We start from the raw sequence: 10,161 nt of genomic DNA, 5'->3' as shown, positions 1-10,161 counted from the left end.
AACTAAGATGCACAGTAAATGGCTGGGACAAATAGGCTACTAGGCTGAGTGTTAACATGCTTACCTCCCACTTTTCCTCCCTCCCATGACCCCAGGAGTCCCTCCTGGCTGGCCATGGTCAGTCCGGTGGGGAACTGTCAGGCTTTGTCACTCATAAAACAGGCCAGTCCTCATTATTAGAGAGTTTCTGTCTTCCAGCTTTTTATCTCAGGATTTTATACCTGTTCTGTTTGGTGGTTTTTTTATGGGTCCTTGAATTACTGTTACTGATATAACAATTTCAATTCTACATTTTTACTGTTCTTCTCTTGCATTGCTTTAGCCTACAGAGTGTCTCACTAATAGCTCAAGAGCAAATTTTTTTTTCAGTAAGTTGAGCAAGGGTCCGTGGCTGTATTAATAAAACTGGGCCATGCACATTATAAAGGATAATTTTCAATAAAGAAAATTATTAAAGAAGACAAAAAGTTGGGAGATCTCAAGAGTGTTTTATATGACCAAAAATCAACAATCTCACACTTCTGAGATGAGGCTTGCACATACCTCCTTTTGCTTAGTTCAATCAAAAAGTGAAAGCATCAGTAAGAAACAGAAAACCAAGATGAAACTAACGGGGAAAAGGGCAAATAGTCTTTAAGTGCTACAGATCTTAGGACTGAAGTAGGAAAAAATTATAAAGAAAACTAAAAACATACAGGAAAAATTCAGTGTACAGCTTTCATTGCGGCATCTACCACTATGCATATGTTATTTAAGAAAACAGAATCCAAAAGTTGTAACTGCCTATATTCTCAGGATCAGGTCTGAAAAAGCAACTCAAGTCAGCAATTCTTTACTGATGTCCAAATTTCTTCCTCTAAGTCATTGTAATATTTCCATTTTTCTATATTTAATATATTACTAATAATGAAGAATGATATGACATCCTCAGTAGCTCCAGTGACAGTTTTACTCACATAAACAGCATGTACACTTCTATTGAAATGCACACTGAGGTACTAGTCTTGTAACAATTTTACTTAAAGGAAATGGAGACAAAATCAGTTTCTGTTAAACAGACACAGTGTTGATGAAATTAAAATAGCTCTTTTTCTAAATGTTACTTACAGAAAAGAGTTTTAAGACCACTGAGAGTATGAGTATGCAAGCTCAGTCTTAATTTTCTGGAGTGTAAGTGATATCCCAAGACATATTTGGAAATTGCTAATTGTTTTACTAGAACTAAAGGAACCAATTTTATTTATATAGAAACATAAATGCTATGTGAAGGAAAAGCAAAAGCCTTTAGAAATGCACCAGGACTACAAGTTCAGATTTGTCTTAACAGCAATTATATGTGACAATAAGCTTAAAGTAACAGATAAATGAAAAATGAAGTTATTTTAATGTTTTTGACAGTTTAAAGATGATGCAAGAAGGTGCCCACGTTTTGCTTTGGGAAAGAAGGGCCTTGACCTATTTTTCTAAACTACAAATTTAAATGTGTTTATTCACAAGCCCTACACATAGTTACTGGACCATTGGACTTATTATAGTAAACCCACCATTAACCCAGCTAATCATGCAACGCCCAGCTTTTGGGGGAACTTCTGCACTGGCATAGTCTCTTATTAATTAATGGCTCCAGCTGGTCAGGGACGAATAGGATGTATGTGACTTTGTTACTAACCCTAAATGTCCAGATGTTTTCTTTTGTACTGATACACTGCTTATTAACTGCTTATTGAATATGACTGTGTTATAAAAGTCAACAGATTATTAAAGAAAGGACCTACTTTTTCATAAAAATCTTTGAATATTAGAGCATATCTAAGTGATGGTGGCTTGAAATTTCACTCCAGGCAAGTTAAACCAAATTACAGTTGTAGAAAGAAACAAAGTTTTACCCCAAAATAGCCTGTGATCTAATAGAAAGTAGTTCTAAGTTACAGCTCATCCTGCATTTTTCATCACCAGCACCCTCCATCTGTGCATTACTTGTGTTGCTATGAATTTGGCAATGCTTCAGCAGCGAGCTACTGTTTATAAGAAGGGATCCCAGCAGCTAAAAGAAGCCAGTCGTTGGGATTACTCATTACTTGCCTTGTGAGCTGCTCCAGGGAATTTCTTGAAGAGCAATGTCAAAATCAGCTTTAAAAACCCAGTAATTTGAGAACTTACGATTGACACGTATGAAGTGCTCCCAGATTAGTGTTGGTCAAGTTTGTGGGCTTGGAAGAAAGATTCTTTTTGTTGGTACTGAGTGAAGCTATTCCTCTTTTATGCAAGGAAACAAGAGGATAAAAAAGGCCTTTTTCCTCGCTGCAAGAAGAAATCTGACGCATTGGGAACTCAATCACCAAGACAACATGAATGCTTCCAGGAGGTAAGCTGCACATACTGCATTCCTCTCAGGTAGGAATAGGAAAGCAAACTAGTGACAGAATATTCCTCTCGTGGTCTTCACATGATGCTGCCAGATAATCATGAACTGTGTTATTTGATTTGCAGTTACACAAGACAGAAGGTAGCCTTTGTCCTGATAGGAATGTTAAATGTGCATTTCTAATTCTACAGCTACTTTCTGTAAAATCTCAGCTGCAGAACTTCTGTTTTATTGATGAATGCCTTTTTGCAGATTGGACTTCCTAGTCTTTCATTTTTAACAAATCAGTTTTGACAGCTCTCTTCATAAGTATATAAATATAATTTGTATTTAAAAGCTCTTTACTTGTAAACTGTATCTGCGGTAATGTTTTCGGTAACTTCTCTTCTGTGATAATAACAGCAGGAACATGTATGAACCAGAGCTGTAATACATCTAATACTCCTCAGACCCCTTCCTAAGCTACATGAAAATCACAAGCTGATTGATCTCCTTTTGGCATTCCAGTTCAGATGGAATTGTGGACATTCAACATTCTTTTCTCTTAAAAAAAAAAAAAAAAAAAAAAAAAAAAAAGCAGGCCCACTGGGGCTTAGCAGGCAACTTTCAGTGGTGATAACAATAACTGGAGATCAGTTACCACAGGCTAACACTTCTACTTTCAAACTATTTGGAAAAGGTGGCAAAGCAATGTTACTCCAGAGAATCCTGCACATATGCTTTGTGTAGTATCTTTGGCTAATTAATACCTTGACACAGACTGCAGAGGGAAGTCCCCTCTGAAAAGCAGATAGAAACACATTATCAGAGCAGGATGGAAAGCTCACATAGCACACACTGTGCTTATTTTCATGGATTAAAGCTTTGGAAACTGGTAATTTTTTTAAAACCCTGCCACTTTCATAATATTGCAAAATGAAAGGGTATGTTTTTTCTCATACAACTGATCTGTATCAACAGTGAAGAGCACTGTGCGTCCTCTAACAAGCCCATGCCCAGTCTCTCTGCCTGTCAGTGGGAGAGAAATACCAAATGGCTGGTAAATGTTTTGTATTTCCAGTTATGGAAATTACTTTATTAGCCCCATACAGTTTGAAGAGCTCTTTCCCCAATCTAGTCAATGATACAATGCACACTCTGGACTTCATTATAAACACTATTGAACTGTTAATAAAAAAGAATCATTTTTAATCTTAATCTTGCTTTTTGTTATGGCAGGATACATTCTCTCCGTGCTCACAGACAGAAAAACAATGGGAACAAAAGTGAGAACTGGCACAGCAGCTCTGGGTTCAAGCACCAGCATGAAGATGATCTTGCTACAGTCCATGCCCTTTACACAGTGATTGTCATGATCCTTCTAATAGCAATTTGGGGAGTCTGGTCAAGAAAGGATTCATCCTTATAGCAGCAATATGCTTTTTTTGGTCAAATATTTAAATGAATATTTGTGTTGATTATCCACACCCAGGAGGTACAAAAAAATGGTCTCAGCATATTACAGTTTACTTGAAACTGCTTAAACTATTGCTACTTGTGGAACTGAATCTGTGAAGCAGTTTAATAAGCAATGTACAGAACATGACTTTGTGAATAACATACGCCTGTTTGCACTGTACACATTTATGTTACCCTTCGCATGTATATGAAACTTACTTTAAGCACAATATGCTAGCAAGAAGAAAAGTTCAATTTATGTTTTTATTGGTCAATGTTTTGTATATCCACCCCAGCTTTTCATTTTTCAACCTAAGTTGTCCAGTCTCTACCTCTGCTAAGATTACCTGTCCCAATCCATGGTAAAACATACACTATAAGCAGGCAAATAATCTGCCATGTCACAACAACAGGAAAAAAAATTCAATAAAACCCACTACGCTGCAGGCAAAGGAAGACCTCTGAACAAGTCAAATTTGCATCTCCATTGCTGAAGAGAGTTTATATGGGACTTGCATCTGCATATTTTTAACTTATGGTAATGCCTTTGTAAACTCAGGAATAAAACCATGAAATAAACTGTATTTGTAAGCCTCCTTTGTTGCAGAACCAACTGGCTCAGTCTTCAATCTTGTACCAATATATTTAATTAATCTTCAACCACAGCTTGCTTTTCCATAATTCATCAATTCCTCACAGCAGTACCAACCTCTACATACACCAGCCAATCCTTGATGGGGGGCATTCCATACTCCCACTTTTTCAGGGAAGTAACTCCATTCAGAAAACCTGCAAGCTTTCTTGAAATACAGCCAGTTAGCCTCTTTTAAACTCTTTAATTGTATGGTTGCTAACTCCTGATGAACTCGGTTAATTGACTGGCAGCTCTGAGGGGCGGTGGCTGTTGGGAACAATAGTCCAAGCCTCTGGAGTTTGAACTCTGCTTAAACCCCAAATTTCAGCATTGCCTAAACTAACAGAACCCTAACAAACAAAGAACTGCAGGACATTTTGAATACGTAGTAACAAAGAGATACATGTTTGTAATTACGTAGTATCTGTAGACAACACAATTCTTGTAAGTATTGTGTACCCCATTTTGGTATCCGTGCATAATCAAAAGTGGTACATCAACTGAAAGGTTTATGAGAAGACCTACACGGCGTACCTCAGGGAGTGTTTACAAAGCACAGTGTAGCACCAGAACCTGTGTCAGCTCTCAACAGGCGGGTGTGGGTGCTGGAATCAGCGTTCCTGTGTCTATGCAACACTTCGCCAGTGTCACCCTACTTGGGCAAACACCCTTGTCAAGGTACCATCTCATCATGCTTTAACATGGGAGCAAAGCTTTGATGATGCTTTCTGAAGAACAGCACATAAAGGAATAAGAAGAAAAAAATAGATGATTGGCAATTGGCACATTAAATGCATTGCCATAAGACATAGGGACCTCAGTCATAAACCATATAGCATGAACTAATATTACAAGTGAAAGCAAAAGGATAATCCCTCCCTTGTAAACGTACCATTGAAGTACATGAGAAGAGAGAGGGATTTAGACATTCTGACAGTAGTTTGAAGAACCCCAGGCAATTGGGGTTGTGTGACAGGCAATGGTCTCAGTGCCCTGGAAGCTTACCATCATCAAGGTTTTTGCAGGAGAGAGGGAGTTTTGACAACGGGTCAAAGAGTGGTACTGAATAATCATTTATTTTGAAAATTATGAAGGGAGATTCCCCTAGCTGAAGTAAGCATGGGATGCCTGAAACTGCTGCTATGAAAACACAACAAGGTAAGAGGGTAAGTTTAGGCTGTAGGAGACCAATATGAACTGTGAAGGGCTTTGGAAGTAAAAGCAGACAGGTAAAAGCATCTCAGGATGACAGAAGAGAGGAAGCCAGTGAACAGAGCTGGGGAGGGGGGCACACTTAATGGTGAGCAGAATTCAATCCTGGAACCAGTCACTGACAGCTGATGTGGATTTTTCCTTTGCTTAAGTTTTTGTAAATCAGATTGGCTACTTGTTCTAACATATGTAGCTTTTAGAAACATGCATCTTACTAATATCAAACACACAGTTCGGAGATGCATAGGCTGCAGCTCACAAATTGAGCTGCCAGACCAGTGAACCTACATCGCTTGTGCTGCCGTGTTCATCACAGTGGCCTGAAGATACGGCTGCAGAGCACTCAGGAGGAGTCATCCTGATGCGAGGGAGCCTACTCTCCGCTTCTCTTTCCCTGCAGAACCTCTGACTGTCCCTTTCACATCACTGCAAGATTTGCCATGTGCCAGAATATATATTCCCCCAACCATGAAACGGGCACACATCTGATCCCGCACACATGCACCAGCCCACAGGTGAAGGCTGCTGGCAAATCCTGGTGTGCTACTGGACATCCTCCCTGAGGGGAGGATGACCACCTCTGTCACAACAGGGCAGGCAAGTTTTCCTTGAGTATATATCTGTATTCCTGCTGCATGCCCAGAGGTATACCTGTTACATAATGGACAGGCCAGCAGTTTGGACATTTCTCAGATCTACCTAGGCTGAAAGCTTGGGAACTGTCTTTAACTCAAATAGCAATAGCCTGCTGGCTTTAGTGCATATTACAAAGTCCTAGAATCACAGAATCATAGAATGGTTTGGGTTGGAAGGGACCTTAAGGATCACCTAGTTCCAACCCCCCTGCCATGGGCAGGGACACCTTCCACTAGAGCAGGTTGCTCAAAGCCCCGTCCAACCTGGCCTTGAACACTTCCAGGGAGGGGGCAGCCACAGCTTCTCTGGGCAACCTGTGCCAGTGCCTCACCACCCTCACAGTGAAGAATTTCTTCCTTATATCTAACCTAAATTTACCCTCTTTCAGTTCAAAACCGTTACCTCTTGTCTTATCACTACACTCTGTGGTAAAAAGTTCCTCTCTGGCTTTCCTGTATCCCCCTTTAAGTACTGGAAGGCCACTCTAAGGTCTCCCTGGAGCCTTCTCTTCTCTAGGCTGAACAACCCCAACTCTCTCAGCCTGTCCTCATAGGGGAGGTGCTCCAGCCCCCTGATCATCTTTGTGGCCCTCCTCTGGACTCCAACAGCTCATTTTAAAAGATGTAAAACAAGTCATAGTAAAAGAAGTAATTGTAAAACATTGTAAAATGAGTAATTGTAAAAGATGTCTTTGTACAGTCTGTTTCTTTCTTGCCCTGTCTCCTCCCCCCCCCCCCCCCCCCCCCCCCCCAAGAAACTCATGTATTGCAGAGCTTTCAAGCAGGAAAGTGAATTCTGTGGTGGACAAGGTTTTAGCCATCGCCTTTCAGAAGAACAGGCTGCTGGTTTCGCTCAGTTTTTGTCATATACACAATGTTAAAAGGCACACAGAAAAACCACCACCACCCCACCTAAAGAAAAAAAGCTAGAACAACTGACCACACATGATACCTTTGGATTTAGTTCTTAATTTATAAATCCTGCAGGTGTAATCCTGCCTCTGAAGCACTGGAGATCCAAATAAGGTATTGAAAATGCTTCAGCTTCCTCTCTTTCACCTTATGATAGAGACAAGGTATGAAAGTTCAGAGGGGACAGCAGGAGAACATTAAATGTTTTGAAAAACCTGTCTTTTTTCGTTAAACTTTTGCTTTGCAGGAAAACAGCAGTGCTTGATTTAACAGTAACATTATAGATACAAATTTACTAATTTTTAATGTGTCCAGAAAGAAAAGTATAACTTTGCAGGGTCAACAAAATCTACATTTATTACCAGTTTTTATAAATAATTTGTTTAACTTAGATAATGCAACTAGGACTAGGGGAAAACTGCTCTTGCAGGACAATGGCATAGTCTTCACTGACAACAGACCCAAATCATCTGCCTGCCTCACAGGTACTATGGAAGCTTCAGGTCCCAAAATCATTTCCAGGAAAACCACCCACGAAAATAGCTCATTTGGGTCTCATAATAAATCACAATTTCATAATTTAAGTCATGTCAACAGCAACAAACTATTTACTGTTTCTACACCAATGAAATAGACTGATAGTAATTAGAAACTGTGAACCCAAGTTTGGAACTTATGTATCAATTGTTATGCAGCAATCTTTTTATTAATATTTCTCCTATATTAAACAGACCAGACTGATGTTTTACACATGTTCAAAAAAGGCTGTGGTTTAGGCATACCTATCTGCTGTTATTTTAAGCTACCAAAACCAATGTCAGCAGTTCAGCCAGCAAATCTGATGATATACTCCATGTACCAACTGGACTGTCAGAAAAGGAAAACAAGTCTTTTATTTTCCATGGTCATTCTCACATGCTGATGTTACGCATGTTTTATTTCAAAAGACTCAAGCCCTTCCAAGCTCCATTTTTTACTACTGCCTCACATTTTTCCTTTAGAGAGTATGATACATTCTGTAAAACCATCTTTAAATCAAGAAATCAGTACAGCCATTTCTCCTGAATAAATTATATTCATATATTTATTCACATATATATGAATAAAAATATATATGATATATAATCCTTATAGTGGCCTTTCAGTATTTAAAGGAGGCCTACAGGAAAGATGAGGGACTCTTATCAGGGAGTGTAGTGACAGGACGAGGGGTAATGGTTTTAAACTCAAAGAGGGTAGATTTAGATTATATGTGAGAAAGAAATTCTTCACTGAGGGTAGTGAGACACTGGCACAGGTTGCCCAGAGAAGCTGTGGCTGCCCCTTCCCTGGAAGTGTTCAAGGCCAGGTTGGACGGGGCTTTGAGCAACCTGGTCTAGTGGAAGGTGTCCCTGCCCATGGCAGGGTGGTTGGAACTAGGTGATCTTTAAGGTCCCTTCCAACCCAAACCATTCTGTGATTCTATGATTTCTTTTGATAAAACTTGTAATTCCCTTGGTACTTCGTAAGAATTTTGCCACTGATTTGGTTGGTAAGAAAATGAGAGTATTTGTACTACTGTGTTTTAATTGAGGGAAGAATTAACCAAAATCAAAATGCAAACCAGAAGCTAGTGATTTCCATATTAAATACAGAAACACAGACAATACTAGATCTGTATGTCAGTGTGCTGGTCTGTTTACTGTAGTGGATAACATTTCAACTCTAACTCAGACTTGCCTTTCCCTCAAAACATATTTTGTTTTCCCAAACACTATGTGTAAGAATCTGGGGCATACTCTTCCAAATATCTTGTAAGTACACAAATCATTAATACCTCAAGAGAACGTTACGGAAAAAACCCAAAAATGCAGACAGCTATACAGTTTTATATACGTCCCAGAAAAACAATGAAGCATCACAATAACAAAGAGTATGGATTTCTACTTAATTAGGATAGTAATTTTTCTTAAACAGGACACCTGCATGTGATTAAATGATACTCATGCAGAGCTGCTGGACCCAGTGACTAATGGAATCAGTATTCTTTTCAGCTTTGTTTGACACCCTTTCCTACCACTAGTTCAACAAAACGAGTTCGGTGATCCCTTCAGAATGCTGTTTAAGTTGTATTGGCAATTTAAATGAACAAATCTAGGGCGCAAACTTCTCTGTGAATCCTGTACATGGAACCAGGCCCTAGGAAGTCAGCATCATTACACATAATTCACTGTTACAAAGTAAAAGCACCTCTCATTATCCTTTAATGCCAACAATGAAGTAGCATAGCAACACATCTGTACCTCAGCAGTACACTACATCCGATGACATCAGATTGTCAGGTGCCAGCACCACCACAGCATCATCCATACTGACCTTATTCATTGTGCTGCACTTCTCCAGTGCCCCTGCTCCACAGCACCCTCACTGCTGGCTGCCATGGTGCCCCTCCCACCCCTTCCTGTCCCCACATGCTGGGCAGCGACTCTATCCCGCTAGCAGAAAGAGGAGGCGCTGCTGATAGTTTATGGAAACTTTATAGTCCATCAGCAATACTTCGTGCCAGAGACATCTTTTCCGGCAGTAGTATCGTTAAAAGGCTATCATCCATCAGGTGTGCCAAAAGAAAACATATCAGGGGAGGGTTAATAAAAATTGTTTACAATGTTTGACTCCTATCTGGGACTAGCAAAACATTTGATGAAAGAGAAGAGTAAGTACAGATTTCCAAGCCTTCTGTTTATGATCAACTTAAGGTACTGACAAAAGTGATTTTTTTTTCTTGTTCAGAAAACGGACAGAAATACCAATGGCAATTCTGCTTTAATCAGCAGAATTACTCTCTGTGCTTAGAACACACCTCAGATTACCCCCATATCCAGGCTTGCTCATTTATGGTTAAAGCTCAGATGTCATGAAACTACTCAGTACTACACCACTTTCTCTGAAATGCAGGATGAATTGCGATGAAGTGTTTTTACATCTTA

Source organism: Strix uralensis, chromosome 5, assembly GCF_047716275.1.
Source record: "Strix uralensis isolate ZFMK-TIS-50842 chromosome 5, bStrUra1, whole genome shotgun sequence".
NCBI classification, from domain to species: domain Eukaryota; kingdom Metazoa; phylum Chordata; class Aves; order Strigiformes; family Strigidae; genus Strix; species Strix uralensis.
Note: the sequence above shows the minus strand (reverse complement) of the source record.